The sequence below is a fragment of the Beta vulgaris genome, chromosome 5 (assembly GCF_026745355.1).
Source record: "Beta vulgaris subsp. vulgaris cultivar EL10 chromosome 5, EL10.2, whole genome shotgun sequence".
Classification (NCBI taxonomy): Eukaryota; Viridiplantae; Streptophyta; class Magnoliopsida; order Caryophyllales; family Amaranthaceae; genus Beta; species Beta vulgaris.
The window spans coordinates 32,055,774-32,072,496 of NC_079206.1; positions in this window are offsets into that span (position 1 = coordinate 32,055,774).

Below are 16,723 nucleotides of genomic sequence, written 5' to 3' on the forward strand. Positions count from 1 at the left end.
TCGCATCAGTATATGGCTGCCAAGTCATCTACAAAAAAAGAATCTTACAAATATTAGGCATGTGAGAAATGTCTACCAATGTATATAAGTTAGGCAAGTACGACCCTATGTACCTGCTCGTCCGTCTGATGGTCAAGTGCATCCCTGTAGTAAGGAAGCCCACCTGCTAAGTGGGACCTAGTGAGGTGTACTCGAAGCCAACTGAAAAGAAATACACGTTAATATCCATGAGAAAAATGAAACTAAATAATGTCAACAAATGTGAGACATTGAATATTACCTGACAGCTAAGGGGTCAAGCCCCGGAACATGCTGGGAGCCTAAATTAGGAACGGCCTCGTCAAACTGTGGAGGTGGGTCCCGCACCCTCAAAATCCGAGGTCTGCCGATGTGTATGTGCTCCCATGCCCAAATTTGTAACAACAACACAGGGCCACCTAACTCCCTCGCACCACTCTGTGATGCCCGACATAGCTGCCGATACAGGTATGCAAGGGTCGCACTACCCCAACTATATGTCCCTGCTACGTCGAGATCAGCTAAAAGTGGGAGATAAAGAACCTGGACTGCATCTCCACTCTTGTCAGCAAAAAGAATGGACCCCATCAACGCAAGAATTTAAGCCCGTGCAAATCGCTGTACTGTCACCTCATCAGCATCATTCGACAACAAGAAAAAATGTTGCCGAAGCCATGTCAATCTCAAAGACGAACCCTGGAGAACTTTGGGCTCGTTCTCCGGTGTGTTGGGCCAAATCGCTAACAACTCGAAAACTAATGTAGCCCAGTTACCCTCGCCTCAACCAGTAACAGGTGCCCCGTGCACTCTAAGTCCAAGGATAACAGCGACATCCTCCAAAGTAATCGTCGCCTCCCCAACAGTCAAAATGAAAGGTATGGGTCTCCTGCCTCCATCACTCCACTAATGCCGTTAGAAGTGGTCTATCAATCTCCAAACCTCCCCCTACCAAACGATGTATGCCGAGAAAACCAGCACGCTCGACATACCAAAGAACCCTCTCGTGAATCTCCCAGTAAAGATAGAGACTATGATGATGCAACCGACACGATAATACCGTGTCCGCTACTCCCCTCCAGACATCCTCACTCCGATGCTGGTCCTAGAGGGTGAGAACGCTGCGATCAGTGGGGCCGGGAAAGATGGATTGCGCCATCAGACCTAATAAGAAAAAAGAAACATATACCGGTTAGTAACACAATGACGACTATGAAAATAATATAAATGTATGAAATTTAAAAAATATGAAAACATTTACCCAGATGTTCCTTCACCGTTCTTATTAGGACATCTTTGCTTATTGTGTCCTGAAACCTTACAAATACTACATCTATATTTGCCAGGCCTATCAGCTGCATCCATTTCATTTTGTATTCGAGTGGACCTTGGACATCCAGCTCCACGTTTTAGCCTCTCATCAGCTATAATTCTCGGACCATCCTATGGAGAACAATTATGCATATCAGGCACATGCTTGAAAAAGGACATATAAGTAGATCGATACGAGCTAATCAAAAAAGAAGCGTCCACAAAACCACTATATGACAAGCTCCGGTGACGACATATCGCAAGGACATGAGAACACGACAACCTATATATTATGACTTTCTCACATGTACATGTCTTCTGCATTAAGTTCACCGTGTGTTTCTTTCCACCTTTTCCTGCAATACGGTCTCCATGACCAATAGTGACCTCAAATAGCCCTCGTTCATAGTCAAACACAATCACCTCATGAGCACCTGCCTTCTCCATGTTCTTTTCAATGATGGTAGTCGCCTTCGGGCTATAATCATGGCCTTCCTCAAGTCTTTTTCTACCCAATTCTCTCCTTGTAGCAAAATAAGAATTGACACGATAAAATGTCATTCTTACCAAAGCAATGATCGGAAGACATCTTGCCCCTTTTAGGACACCATTAAACACTTCAGACATGTTGGTGGTTTGCACACCATATTTTTTTTTGGCAATTCAAAGTTGTTATTGATAACCAAAAAAAAAGGTACAACCAAATGCATCTACAAGGCTTAACAAACAAGAAAGGAGACTCCCCCACCTTCTAGGAAGGGTTTGGAGGCTCCAAACTTAGTCCAGCCCTACTCAGTAAGCAATCTAAAGCTCATACAATAAGCATTTGTCTAATCACATCATTACATCTACACGCAACCTTAAAAACAATCTGTTTAAAGCTGTGCCTAGATGACATACAATCCTTCCCAAAAACAACTTGATTACGCTGTTGCCATATATGGTATACTGTTTCTGCATATAGCATCAATAACAGTTGGTGCTGAGGATTCTTCTTCTTAGCCGCATCAGCAATAGCTTGAACATCTCCTGCTAGTAATCGAGGCTGATTAGCCATACTAATCTGCTGTAAGCACATTCTCCACAACTGCTTGGAAACTGGACACTCAAAGAATAGATGAGAACTAGTTTCACTAGCATTAGAGCATAAAACACAAGTACTGTATTCCAATAATCCCCACTCACAGAGCCTACTTTTAGTGGACAATCTGCCTTGAAGCAGCAGCCAAGTGATAAATAAGGCCTTAGGACTAGCCTTATTATCACAAGTAATTCTTTTCCACTGAACAATAGGTTGATCACTCCTCATTGCCTGATACATCTTTTTGATAGAGAAGTGCTCAACTGAAGCTTGCTGAGTTTGATGAGCAATTAATATGTCCCTACTAGCCCAAATTTTCTTTAGAGCCCAAGAGAGCCTAGCAGGAATGGACATAGTAAACATGTTATTCTGCTTGATATAATAGGCATGGATCCACTTAATCCATAGCCTATCTTGCTTCATTGTGATAGCCCAAAGATGCTTAGTAATTGCTGCTTTATTCCAAGTAACAAGGTCTTTTAAATTCCATCCACCACAAGCTTTCTTCATGCAAAGCTTTTCCCAAGCAACAAGAGCTTTCCTACCACTACTCTGGCCACTCCACAGGTAATTTCTACAAATTGCTTGGATCTCTTTCAAAACCTTCTTAGGCAAAATGAAGATTTGGCACCAATACAGCTGAAATCCTTGTAAGACAGACCTTACAAGTTGCAATCTAGCAGCATATGAGATGTTTTTAACTGCCCAAGATCTGACTTTAGAAACAGTTTTTTCAATAAGAGGCTTGCATTCTTGATAATAGAGCTTCCTGGTAGTGAGTGGCACTCCAAGATATCTAAAAGGGAAAGTTCCCATAGGCATATTGACAATAAGTTGTAAATGACTCCTTTCTTCTTCTGTAACTCCTGCTATATATAAGTTACTTTTGTCAAGATTAGCAACCAGTCCTGAAGCATGAGAAAATGAAGTAAATGCATCAAACATTAATTGTAAGGAACTGGCATCTGCTCTAACAAACATCAGAAGATCATCTGCAAACATCAAGTGAGTGATGCTTAGTCTCTCACACCTAGGGTGAAAATTGAAGTCAGTAATTTGCTTTAGGCTGCCCAGACATCTAGATAAGTATTCCATGCCTATTGCAAAAAGAAAAGGGGACATGGGGTCCCCTTGTCTCAACCCCTTCTTAGCTTTAAAGGGTTTACAAGGTATCCCATTGATCAAAATAGAGAAGGACACAGTAGAAACACAAGCCATAACCCATTTGATGAATCTAGAAGGGAATCCCAATTTACTCATCATCATTTGAAGAAAAGGCCACTCAATAGAATCATAAGCCTTCTTGAGGTCAACTTTCATCATGCATCTAGGGGAAATATGTTTTGTTGTGTACCCCTTGATGAGCTCTGTAGCCAGCAGTATGTTATCAGAGATACTTCTCCCTGGCATAAACCCAGCTTGGGCAAGATCAATCACTTCATTAATCATACTTTGCATTCTTCTAGTGAGAATCTTAGCAATGAGCTTGTAGAGAACTGTACAGCATGCAATAGGTCTGAAATCCTTCACATATGTAGGATTATGAACTTTGGGAACCAAGGTTATCAGTGTACAATTAATAGCAGGATATAGCTCTCCAGTGTCAAAGAAATGAGTAATAGCCTTGTAGATATCATGCCTAATAATAGGCCAAGCTTTTTTAAAGAAAAAGCTATTGAAGCCATCAATACCAGGGGCTTTATTATCATCAATTGAACTCAAGGCCTCATCAATCTCCTTAGGAGTAACATCTCTGATTAGCTCCCTAGTAGCAGTTTGTGACACCTGCACTCCACTTCTTACCAACTGCACATCAATCTGGGGAAGAGAGGAATTAGAAGACCCAAGTAGCTGCTGATAGAATCCTGTAATCTCATCTTGAATATCACAAGATTTTATCAACTGTCTTCCCTGAGAATCATACAGTATATCAATACTATTTTGATTATACCTGGCCTTCATAGCTTGAAAGAAAACCTGGGTATTAGCATCACCCTGCTGCAGCCAAGTTATTCTAGACTTTTGTCTAATTGCTGATTCTTCAATAGACAAGAGCTTCTGCAGTTTAAGATAGTGAGTTTGCTCAAGAGCAATAAGCTGAGCTTCAGTTGGCTGGGACTTTAGAGCAGATTGAGTATCATCAAGCTCTTGCCTAGCTTGTTCAATTTGACTAGCTAGGTGAGCAAAATCTCTTTTATGCAATCTCTTAATATGAGTCTTAATCTCCTTAAGTCTCCTCCAAATACTCTGCATCATCTCATCACCCCTATAACTACCCCAATTATTCTCAACAATAGACATGAAATCTCCATGTTCAGCCATATAATTGAAAATTTTAAAAGGTCTACCCTGGCTCTGACTCCCAAAAGCATATTTAAGGACAAGAGGAGAATGATCTGATATACCTGGGTTCAGCACTTCAACAACAGCATTTGAATATTGGGCCATCAAGTGACTATTGACAAGACATCTGTCAATCTTACTACAAGTTCTAGCCTCTCCTAGACTTTTATTAGACCATGTATAAGAGTGCCCAACTGATTTGCATTCATCCAAATCAGTATAATTCAGCACATGAACAAGATCTTGTGTTTCAGCTGTAGTAACAGGAGCTCCATTCAGCCTATCTTCCACAGCAGCTACAGCATTAAAATCCCCTATGACACACCATGGTTCATTAATTACACCATTCATAGTAATCAGATCCATCCATAGAGGTTTTCTAGTCTCTATAGTATGCAGACCATACACTATAGTGAACCAGTTCTTCAGCCCACTACTTTTATCCACCACAAGCCCATGGATAAATTGAGGTGATTTGCTAGATATAGTGATTCCCAAGTATGTAGGATCCCAAGCCAACCAAATCCTTCCTCTATCAGAATGCTCATAATTATCATCCCACATCATCTTATTCCCAAATTTCTTTCTAATCTTCATACTATTATGTTTTTTTACTCTTGTTTTAAGTAAAGCAAACATATGTAAATTATTAGCAACAATGAACTTCTTTACCTCCACTACTTTACAGGGATTATTTAATCCCCTGGTATTCCAAGTACACAGCTTCATCAACCAGGTGAGATGGTGAATGTGCTTGTTCCTGCTTCATCCACCAAGTGAGTAACAACACCAGGACCTCCTACTTCAACCTCTTTCCCCTTCTGACCTCGAGTCACAATATTCCACACTGGAGGTGGGTCTTTTGCTTGCTGATGATCTCTTATAGCAGTGATAGAAGTGTCATTCCTCTCACTATGCTCTTCTTCCTGCTGTGTAGTCTCAGTCTCCACTGGGACTGGTTGCACTGATTCATCTGGTATTAGTGGTAACCCCTGGTTCACCACCTTTGGAACCCATTTCTGCTTCTTTTCTAGCTCCTTAGCTTTAACTGGAATCTTTTTAGCACAATTGTGCCCAATAACATGACACTTAGAGCAATAAGGAGGGGCCCATTCAAAATGAACCTTCTGTTCAGTGATAACACCATGTATATCCTCAATAGTAATAGACTTAGGTAGCTCCTTAGTGACATCCACCTCAACCAGTAACCTTGCAAATGAAACTCTCTGTTGCTTAGAAGTACATTCATCAGCAAATAATGGCACCCCTAGCATACTCCCTATCCTACTCAAGGATTCAGGACCCCAGCAATTCAAGGGTAGATTATATAATCTAACCCATAATGGAATCACTCTAAGAACCTCAGCTTGAAAATCAAAGCTAGGAGACCAAGCTTTGACAATCATAGGCCTGCAGTTAATCATATTTACACCCACCATCATGATGCAGAGACCATAGATGAAGGGGAATGTCCAACAGATATCTAGCTGCCTCGACATTAATGGAGCCAATTCGATCCATATAGTACAAAAACTTCCTTTTCTGCCTAGCATATGCAGCTTTTCCGAATAGATTCTTGATGGCAGCATTCTTATACTTCGAATTCAAGTTCGAAGCAAGATGACGCACACAAAAGCGGTGATGTGCATATGGTTCTTCCCATCCACTTACAGGCTCGTTCATAGCTGCAAGGATACCCCTATGACGATCAGAGATGACATACAAATCCTTTCTATTTGTGACAGAGTGTCTAATGCAAGCTAAAAACCAAGACCAGTCCTCTGTGCTCTTCCTCCACAACAGCAAAGGCAAGTGGGAATAGCTGGAAATTAGCATCTGTTCCCATAGCAATCAATAATTTGCCTTTGTATTTCCCGTACAAGTGAGTACCATCTATAGTGATAAGAGGCCGACAATGACGGAATCCGGAAATGGAGGGTTTAAAGGCCCAGAAGACCCTCCTAAAGATGTGCTAGTAGGATCTTGTGTTGGGATCGTACCCAGTAAACGACAGTGCCTCGATTGGACTCTTTCAAGGCTTGCAAGTACCTCGGTAACTCTTGATACGACTTTCCCAATCACCCAAAAAATATTGCTTATTGCCTTTTGTTTTGCAACCAAGCTTCTTATATGTTATTGAAAATTGATATTGGTTCTTCACAAAAGTAAGGATGGACTGAACTTTGAATGAAGGATCAGTCCTAATGAAATCCTCGATAAGATCAGCAACGAAATCTGATGAAATGAGAGGATGGTCTCCACATGTTATGTCTCCTAAACAATTGCTTGCATGTGGACCAACATATCGTACAATTTTGAATGAGAACGACTTAGTCATGATTGCACGCAACCTCCATGGACAGTGACACACTTCCTTTCTGGCACATTCAATGACATACTTTGTGGGCTCTGACTCTAACACCCGAAACATCTGGTTTCTAGAGATCGACCATGCTTTCACAAAATTCTTTAATTGCTGCAATGAGGCAAACTCTTGTCCTATCTAAATTCAGAAGCCACAGTCAATGAACCAGTGCAATTCCAAGTCATCCATGAATCTATTAACCTTTGATCAACTTCGTCAACTCTAAGCCAATCTTGTGAAGGAACACCAGCCTTTATTGCCTTGTCAGCTATTTCTCTTGCATCATCATCCTCATCTCTATCAGAATCCACATGCTCCTCCTCGTTTCCCAAAAAATCAACATCATTTTGATGTAGAGTGTCCAGATGGAATGTGGATGGTATGTGGGGAGACGAACCAGGAGAAATAAACTCATTCATGTGCTGATTGACATAATGTGGGTCTGACAACATGCTAGTAAATGATTCAAATTGCATATTAGGAGCTGATGTCGGTACCTCCATGCTATCCCTAAAGTCCATTGAAGGTACATAACCCACATTACTTTGCACATTTATTCCTTGGGAACTTGTTCAATGTACACCTCCATTGCCATGGCTGACGTTTGTGTCACTGAAAGCCACATAGCACTCAGTGACTCGTCATCCTCTAGTGCAATTGGCACATATTTTCCCGGCATCGGATATCTCATAAACAATTTCAGTTCCACATACATACGATCACATCCAACAACGTCATATACCCTATTCAGAATCTCTTGAAACATCATACCGGAATTGATGAACAAAAACTTTTTCCTTCCACCTCTATACACAATATCAACATCATTTTGAGATAATTCACCATTCCAATAAAGGTATAGAGGATATTTAGGTTGTTCCATATTCTACATACAAAAAATATAATAGCTAAGTTATTCTTATTCTACACATTCAAACAATATAACACTATTTTCACCTATACTAGTAGTATTTGCAACTTAAACACAACAATTCATGCAAAATCAACCATCACAAAATGCTCAAACCATTTTTAACCAACCAATTTAACAATATATCACCTTCAATTCATGCAAAATCAACCATAAAATATGCTAAATTTTTAACCATCAACAACTAAATTATACTAATCAAACTAAAACCTAAAATACATAACAAATATGGCATGCTAAGCAAATTAAATTGAAAAAAATAACAAAAAAAACTTACAAAAATCAGGTTTGGCTCGGTGGTGGACCGGTGGTGCGCCAGTGAGGTCTCCGTCAGCAGATCTGAAGGGAACTTCATGGTCTCCGTCTGGTGGTGGTGCGCCAGTCAGGTGCGGTGAACTTCGGGGAGGCGGTGGTGGCGCCGGTATGCTGTGGGGTTAAGAGAGAGAGGGAGAAGAGAGTGTGCGCTGGTGAGGTCTCCGTCAGCAGATCTGAAGGGAACTTGATGGTTTTCGTCCGGTGGTGGTGCGCCGGTCAGGTGCGGTGAACTCCGGGGAGGTGGTGTGCGGCGCCGGTATGCTGTCGGGTTAAGAGAGAGAGGGAGAAGAGAGTTTGAGAATTGATTTTCGAATGTGCGACAAATTGGGAGGGCTAGGTTAGATTTGGGGATTTTAGTAAACCGCTAATCGGAGTAGCGGTTTTCTTAAATGAACCGCTACTCCGAGTAGCGGTTTATAGCCGCGGGTCCAAAGAGAAATAAACCGCTACTCCGAGTAGCGGTCAATATATGAGAACCGCTACTCGCAGTAGCGGTTAATTTCAAAGATAACCGCTACTCGGAGTAGCGGTTTTTATGCATTAACCGTTACTCTGAGTAGCAGTTTAACTGAAAAACAAAAAAAAATAATTCGCGTGCCGTCCTACGTGGACGGTACGCAGGGAAATAAATTTTTTTGGGGCACATTTTGGGAATTAATCCCCCTTTTTGCATTATTCAAGGAAAAAATTCTTGCATATCAAGTAGCAAACTTGAAATTTCTTTTTTTTTTTTTTGGTTTTTTTTTTTTTTGCATTAGGCTGGTTGGTGTATTTTATGAAATTCTACTTTTACCAACATTTTTTTAACTTTTCATATTGTACCACTAAACTTTCTAAATGTTATACTTCCATCGTTTCATATAGATGTTACACTTTTTTTAATGGGGTGTTTCAAAATAGATACTACATTTTTTTCTTTATTTGGTAAGTTTTGGACTGTGAAATAATCATATTACCCTCACTTAAAAAGTAAGAATTGATTTGTCAAACCTAATGACATTCCTAAACACAATAGCCCAATTTAATGATTCCCACCAAAATTCATTAAATACAATCACTTTTCAAATTCGAGGGAGAGGTCGTAGCTTAGTGGAGTGTCATCTTGAATTACAGGGAATTGCTCAAGGTTTAAATCCTAACAATATGTTGAGACATTTACTTTTGAGTTGTTTAGGCTTCTACCCAGCCTTTGAACTGGTGTACGCTGCTGGCTAGTAGCCTATCAGGGATTGGTATTTGAACCAATATCTTTCCTAATTAAAAAAAAACTTTTCAAATTCAACATCCCCTCCCCTAAATTAAAAACAACTCGCCTAATTAAATCACCCAACCCCCTCCCCCCAACATCTCTTTAACTTTCTAGCCTCTGTCCTCTCACTTCTCTTCTCTTCTCTTCTCCCAGTTCTTGAACCCTAACCCGTAAACCCTAGAATTTGAGTCCCAAACCTATATCTCCTTCTCTCCTCTTGATCCTTAAACATGAAATTGAAATTATGGCCCATAATTTTATCCCCAATCTAAGTCCCTTGACTAATGCGTTGTTCGAGACTGATGATGATGGGGAAACCCTGTTAATCAAGGACATATGTGACCCCTTCAAACGGAGATCTTTGTGGCCCTCACGTTTTTACGAAACCGGGGGTACAGATAATCATATAGGTCCCAGCACAAAGAAGGCACTTGAATCTGTGGTGGAGGAGCAGTTGGGAGAGATGGAGGTGTTTCCATTGAGGGAGGCAAGGCCCAAATTACCACCGAAATTGTTTGCGTAAACCATTAAAATAGGATAGTGACTCTCCAATCTTAGAGGATTTTATAGTTTCTAATGACTCATCATACGAGGGTGACCGTGAGATTATTGGAATCGATAGTGAGGAGGAGGAACAAAAAAAATTAGGGATTTCGGAGAGGATGATAAGGTTAGAAAAAGTTGAGGAGGATTCTTTCATGCATGATGTGGTGGAGGAGAAGAAAGAGGTTTGTAGGCCCTATATGTTGAGGTCTTACAACGAGATTTGCAAGTTACTCAAAAGGGGGGGGGGTGAGAAAGAGGACACAGGGAAGGTGGTGGTTCACGGTAAAGGAAAGGAGGTTGTTGTGGAGAAAGGGAAGGGGATGTTGTAGAGGGTGGGAGATGGATAGTGGTATGCGGGCTGCTGCAGTCCAGCCAGTGATCAAAAGAGGTAAAGGAAAGAGGAAGGTCAGTTCTTCCCCTATGCCAGAAGATGATATATTGGTGCCGAATGCCACTTCCTCCTATCAAACATAGTGAACCGAGAAAGAATAGGGTTGGTCCATAAAAGAAAATTGATGAGGATGAATGGGTTCCTGATTTGTTGAAGTTCATGAAGGGACACGTCCCTGCATTCAGGAATAACTACGTGTGAATGAGTCCCTCATCAGGCCACAACATTATTTGGTTATTTCTGACTCCTTTACCTCTTTTGATCATTCTAATCGTTGCTTGTAATTCTAATTTTTGTCCCTTAAATGTGATGAGTTCCTGAATTCTATGTTGAGGTGGATAGATCCATGTTAGTATGCTCAGATTGTTGGCTAATGATGTTAATGCTTGATTGATTAAGTGCGTGCTTATGTGATATGTATTCCATAATTATTGATTATCCCTAATACGGTTAGTCCCTTGCCTTGTTGAATGTTTAGAGTTGTAGTTTAGAGTCCATAATAACCACATAATCCATATGATGAAGGGACTTAAAAAATCTAAAACAAGGTTTAATTTGCTCTAAAGTTAACTCTGTTGAGGTGCCAAACCTTGTATTCCATGAGTTAAATAAAGATACTCCTGATGGATTCATAGAGGTCAAATGATGAACAATGTTTGTTACTAGCTGATGTTGTTAGCTAATGTTTCATTGGCTAAGTTCATGTTTGTGTGAAATGCATTATGTGATCTACAATGTCAATTTGGTTAGTCCCATGCCTTGTTGGATGTTTAGAGTTGCAGTAGAGAGTTTCTGTTCACCAGCAGTAGAGAGTTTCTGTTCACCACGCACCTAATCCAAATGATGAAGGGACTCATTTACTCTGAAACAAGGTTTGAATTGCTCTAGAGTTAACTCTGTTGAGGTACCAAACCTTTGTTTTATGATTTAAATCATCATATCCCCGATGGTTTAATATAGGACCACACTTGAGCAAAAGTTTTGGTACAACATAAACTGAAAATAAAATTCAGTGCATTAAACTTGACTGCATCTACAAACCTAAGTTGATATGCATACCTTTAATCTATAAAAAAAGTTTATTTTCATTACCTAAGTTTATATGCATACCAATTAACACCACAAAAGTTGGTATGCATCTACCTATACAATTTAAATATACAAAAAGTTGTTGTCCATCCAATTTCAGTTTAAAAAAAATGCATATCAATTGCCACTATAAGAATAAGGTTTGTGCACCGATCAAACTTGTATTGTAGCAGTGAATTTTTGTTTTTACATCTATCTTCTTCTTCTTCTTCCATGCATCAGATACTCCCACATACACCCAGTAGTCTGCATCCACCTAAAATAACTCCATTGGATAATCTTGAACCAACTTCAAGTTGTCATCCAAATAGTCTACTACATCCATTGTTATTAAAATCTCGATCCGGATCTTACGATCGTACGATTTTATGATCCGGAAGGATCTCACTAATACCGATCCTAAGTAAGATTTTTAATTTTGTAGGATCAACTACAAGAAATCGTGGTTTTAGCGACTGAAATTACTGATTGCTTATTTATCGGTCGGTAATATTATAATTAACAACTAATTAATTATCAGTCGTTAAACAACGATCGCTTTTGGAAAATTAGCGACTACAATTATGATAGTCGTTTAATACTGACCGCTTTATCGACTATTTTTTTTACCGTTGTTAAATACCGACCGCTTTACCGACTAATTTTTTTTTACTGTTGTTAAATACCGACCGCAATGAAATCGTGAAGGACCGTAAATTGGTGGATATTTTCGCGGATCATGAAAAAAAAACCTAATTTTAACCCACCTATCCCTTCACATTTTCGCCGCGTCCTATCCTCTTTTTCTCATCCTCCTTCATTTTCTCTCTCTCAGCATTTACTCTCTCTCCCATCTCTTCATCAAAACCACTTTCAAGATTTAAGTTCAAGAACTCATGGAATGATCATCATCCAATTTCAAGGTAAATTTTACTTTTTTTTTATTTTATTTTTATCTCATCCAAGATTCAAATTATTGTGATATTTTTACAAGTTAAATTTGTATTATGTTTATCTTTGTTTTTTCCGTTTATTTTTGTTTTATGGGTTTTCATTTTCAAATTTCTCATTTTTTTATTTTTCATTTTATTTTTTCCATCTCCTTTTTTCTGTTAATTTTCGATTTTTCGGTTTTTTGCCTTTTATCTTCCTTCTTCTTTTAATCTTTACTTTTTAAATTCTAAATCTGAATTAATTTTCGATATGATTTGATCTCAAATTTTCATCTTTATTTTCACTTATATTTGTTTTGAATTTCCACCTGACAATCTATTTTTGACAGGTTCTTCAGCAATTTGAAGATTTCAAGCTATCAAGAACAAGGGTTGTTGAGGAAATCAAGTAAATATGTAATTTGAATATTCAAAAAAATCAAGAACAAGTTTTTGATGAATTTTAAGATAAGTTTAATATTTGTTTAGATGAATTCAAGTTTTTTGTTTTGAGGTAATTGTAACTATCTTTTCTTTTAATTTGCAAAGTTCTTTTATAGAGTTTTAGATATTTAAGTAGTTATTTTTGCATATTCTTCCGATCTACCCATTGTAAACTTTTTGGCAATTGAATATTTGTAGTTATTTTTTCTATATTGATAACAGTAAAGTTATATATCTTGGTGTTTGATTGAATAATGTAGCTATTAAGCATGTTGCGACATTTAATGCAATGAGATTACAACCTATGCACTAGTTAATATTTAGTTGCAGGTTTGAATTTTTTTTATTTTTCACAAACAATTACCAACCGCTCTTTCTAAATACGGAACCTGTACTTTGGTTGGTGATTACCTACTGTAGACTCATAAACGTGTCTCCCATTTAATGAACCGATGATTAAACATACCATGATTTTAATTGGTCCAGACCAACGGCAGAACAATCTTAAAAGCCATTCAAAATCATTTCGAAAAGTGTTAAATTTCTATTTTCAAGCCCAAATAATTATTAATGATAATTAATTTTATTTCAGCTCAATTCTTGAAAAATCCCAATCAATTCTTTAATAACAATTAATTGTATTATTTATAATAATTAAATATTTTCAAAAGATATTTATTTATATAGTTAAAATCAGATGTTATCCCATAAAATCAAATTTTCGAAATTAAAGGATAAAAGAAAATCTTTGAATCACGTTTTTTTCAAAAACAATTGTCAAAACAAGGTGGTGCGTTGAGCGCACCAACGTGTGCTGAGCGCACCTCCCTGCGCCGAGAGCACGTGTCCTGACACGTAGGCTGCCACGTAAGCCTGCGCCAAGCGCACAAAACTGCCATGTAGACTTATATGTCATGTAGAGTCCTGCGACAAGCGCACTATGTGAGACGCAGCTTTTCATTCTTACTTTTTTCAAAATGCGTACCACATGTACGCTTTCTATTGGGCATGACGCGTCATGCGCTTGACACATCAGCCTGCGCCAGGCGCAGTGCTGCTTTTTCTATAAATAGGTCTGATTTCCGTACAAATTGAAGTAAGAATTTTTTTCACAATTATTAACACACTTCGAACTCGACGAATACTTTACGAACCTCTCTACGAATTATAAAACTTCCCTATAGAACTCATACTTTCAAACACAAACACATTCAATCTACATACATTCAGACATTTAGATTTTCAGGATTCACGATTTCTCGTTCCGAAGGTTGTCAATCTCGCAAACCCAAGCCATGGTATAATCCTGAGGGTTCTTAAACAAATTTTTATTTTATATTGAAGTTACTAATTGTTTCTTTCATGATGTAGATCTTTAATATAAAAATCGTGCCTTTGTTTTTATCACCCATATGTTATTTTTGCTAATCAAGACCTAAAGAATTGTTCTAACATTGATCAAATTAATTTGGACAACCTGCTAGGTTTCCTATAAATTGATTGCATAATAACATACCACTAAAAATAGTATTTTTATGTGTTTCCTGAACCAACCTAGACTAACTATTTTTAGGGTGATTAAAATATTATTTGGTTATTCTTTTGCGTAAACATCGACATGAATCAGTATTTAGTAGAGGCTAGTAATGGACAACATAGTTCCTGACTGTGTTGTATCTTCACCCCTAAACTCAATCTTTTGTTCATTTTGACCATCTATGGAGTCTAGACGGGGAAATTTACATTGGATAAGTCCCTAATTTTGTCCTTACAGTTTCGGAAATCCAATTAGGTTTATGAGTCTTCCTTAACAGACTTATTGGTGACTTCAAAAATATTTTCAATACAAAAACCTTTACAGTGGGGTAGTCAAATCTAATACACGCTCATCCCGCGTAGGCGAAATAAAAACACGCATACAATTTGGCGACTCCACTGGGGAGGACAATCTACCTTGGCTATTATTTAAGCCACTATATAGGAAAATCTACCTTGGCTCATTAGCACATGTTCTATGTGTAAGGTCACCCCGGGGGGTTTGCGCTTTGTCCTTCCAAAAATCTTACTGAGCAATAGTGTTTGATCTTAGTTATAAGTAAACCTACCCAACCATGGCATTATTCTCTTGTTCCTGACTTGAGAATTAACTGGAGTGCGTCTTACACGAGGCCACCTCTTTAAGCAGGGGTATGAAGCGTTGGATCAATCTCTTACTCATGAACCCTTTTAGACTTAACTTAAACCTGACCAATAGTCTCAAACATAAAAAATGGACTTTAGTTTGAAACTTTTGCGTGTGATTGCAATTTTTGACTGTTACTATCTTTTCAAATTGCCATTATTATGCATCGTTCCTGAAAATCGCATCTAAACAAAATCGTCAATCGACCAAAACATCACCTAAATCCCTGAAAAGCATGTCGGGGGAGTAGTGCGCCAAGCACATTAAGTTGTGCCTGGCGCACCACTCCTGTGCAAGACACACAACTGTGTACCGCGCGCAGCAATGCTGCGTGACACATACTCAGTGTATCGCATGCTTTTCTTTGATTTATTCATCATGGTGGTCGATCTTATGTTCGGTCCTATATTCGGTTTATTTGCGTTCGCGTTATAAAAATGAGTTTTTCACCAGATACCCCCGAGTTTTCAAAAAATTAACTAGGTACCCCTTATATTTTCAAAATTCACAAGGTACCCCTCAGTTTTATGTATATACACCCAAATACCCTTGAGGACTAACGGCGTTAACCATTGTTAGTCTTAAATGTAATTAACCCCTAATTAAACCCTAATTAACCTAACTCTAACTAACCCTAACCTCTAACTTTAACCCTAAACCTAACCCCCTCCCCACCCTCCCACCACCTCCAAGCAGCCCCCCAGCAACCCCCTTTCCCTACCCTCCCCCGCCCCCTGGCAGCCCCCCTCCCCCACCCCTGTTGATTTCCCCGATGCTCTACTCTACTCTAGTTTTTGCCAGCTATCCTGCCTAGAGAGATTGTACAGTCAAATTTAGTGTAGGTTATGCTCTCCTCTAATCACGATGGGGGGGGGGGGGGGGTTCTTGGCTGTACTCGCGACGAGGGGTGGGGAAGGGTTATGGGCTCACGACGAGGGGTGGGGGTGGGAGGTAGGGTTCTGGGCTCTGCTCGCAATGAGGGGTCGGGTAGGTTCTGGGATCGCCACGAGGGGTGGGGTGGGTTCTAGGCTCGCCACGAGGGGTGGGGTGGGAGAGAGGGGGCTTCGGGAAGTGGGGGAGGGGGTTGCGGGTTATGGGGGAGGGGGTGCAGGGGTGGGGGGCTGCCGGGGGCTGCCATTTTGCATTATATTAGGTCCATCTACATTCGAGTCCATGCATTCATATTAGGCCCGCTAGCATAGGAGTCCATCTTAGGCCCATATAAGGCTAGTTCGTGTCGAAATATAGGCCCATTTGCATCTTTATGTGAACCCCTAGTCTATGTCAAGCCCAATCCAAGTATAATACAAGTCTATTCCAATACATTTCCAATGTCAAGCCTATGTGCATTTTCAAGTCTAACTTTGAACCAATATAGGACTAAGTCCAAAATTGGATCTATATAACGCACACTCATAGCCTAAGTCAGTCCAGTCCAATTCCAAACTAATATTGGATGAAATCCAAACCATTAATTCTAGCGAATCTAGCATTCCCTTAAGACCATAACGGCACCCCTTGACTTAAATAAGGTAGTCACCCTTAAGACC